Below are 1,827 nucleotides of genomic sequence, written 5' to 3' on the forward strand. Positions count from 1 at the left end.
TTCTGTTCTGTTAAGTCACCAAGGTTGTGGCAAATTGTTCCAGTGACTACAGGAAATGATTAGACTGAGTAAAGGGTGTGGGGAGAGATAAGGTCAGCCTTATTTTAGCTGTATACCTAAGGAAGCTAGTTTCTCTCTTTCACTTATCCTTCTTTACCAGAAACCATTGTGCAAAGACCCTGGGAGCTGGCAGGCAGCAATTACATTGTGTGCTAGCAGAATTCGAAGATGGTGCCTGTGTTAGGCTGTGTTCCCTAGAGAGGCAAAACCGGTGAAACACACACATCTATAAAGTAAGAAATTCAAATCAAGAAAGTAGCCCACATAGCTATATCCAAGGAGTTAAGTCTAGTCTGGTTCAATGTTGTGTGTTAGATGTTAAGTAAGCCAGAGATTTTCCTTACTTTCATAGCTACTGGAGCTGGAGAACTAGGAAGCAGGCAGATAAACCGGGGGGCAGGTGCACAAAGAAGGAAGATCATGGCTGGCGGATGCAGAGGCAGATCAGAGGTCAGATATTAGGCTCTGGTGGCTCCCAGGGCTGGCAAGCAGTATGGTGGGCTGTTGGCTCAAGTCCAAAGAACTGGAGGTAGATGTGACAGCTACCGGATCCATAAAAGCACGGAGAAGAGAGGTGAGCTCCCTGTAGCACCTATTTATGTGTATGAAGTAGGTCACACCTTCAAGGAGACGACATCAGGCTGTGACCTGAGTCACAGGTGGTCGTACTCCACCCTAATCTTCCCACAACTGACAAAGGTCAGATCTCATCCTGGAGTTAGGTCACCTTATGGGGGAGACCTTAAGGCCAAACTCCTGAGGCTCCTGGTCGAGCGCATTGACCTAAAACCCATCACAGTCCTCATGATCTCCATGGTTAGACGTCACTCCTGCGATTATTTCCTGTTACACGGTAAAAGGATTTTGTCGATGCAATTAGGATCACCCATCAGTTTATCTTCATAGGAAGAGTATTGGGGTGGCCCAAAGCGAATTAGACGCAGTCTTTAAAAGCAGAGTGTTTTCTCTCATCCGTTGAAAAAGAGGAAGTCCGATGTGCTCCAGATGCCCTGGAAGAAAGCAAACACCCGTCGGCAAATAGTTCATGGAGAAGAGTGGCCACCAGGAGTGGAAAGCAATTCCTGGTCCATAGCTACCAAGAAAATGGAGACCCCAGCCCTACAGCCATGGGGGGTAGGGTGGGATGCTGGACTCTGCCAATAACTGTTAAGCTTGGAAGCGGACTGGCAGCCGCAGAGGAGAAATGTAACTGCAGCCAATACCTTGATTTCCGCCTTGCATACCCTGACCTGCAGACCTGCAAGCTAACTGGGTGACATTTTACGCTACTACGTTTGTAGTGATTTGTCCTTCAGTGATCGAAAACTAATATCCATTCTCAGATACTGAGCTGGCCAAGAAAACTAATATCCATTCTCAGATACTGAGCTGGCCAAGCGTGGGCAGGCAGGGCGATTGCCTCAACTTCTCCCTGCCTTCCTTCGTCAGATAGGTACCACTCTTAACCTAGACCCGAAGGAATCTACCAAAATCTCAGATACGTCTTCAGTCGTCTGATGAATCAAAAGTAATCCTGAAGAAATCAAGTTCTTAGTCTCCCCGAGATTCTTGTAGGCAAGTGCTAAAATGAGGTGACACGGAGAAAAATTTGCCCAGCCCCCATTGGGGCTCTACACCATCTTATAATACACCACCATTATCATGTCCTAATTGTAACACACCACCATTATCATGTCCTAAATGGGCTGTATTTCGCCCATTTCCAAGAGGAAAAAAACAACAGACCTTTCCCACTCTGACCCCAAG

The sequence above is a fragment of the Echinops telfairi genome, unplaced genomic scaffold (assembly GCF_000313985.2).
Source record: "Echinops telfairi isolate 266 unplaced genomic scaffold, ASM31398v2 ScPeMD7_7420;HRSCAF=8458, whole genome shotgun sequence".
Lineage (NCBI taxonomy): Eukaryota > Metazoa > Chordata > Mammalia > Afrosoricida > Tenrecidae > Echinops > Echinops telfairi.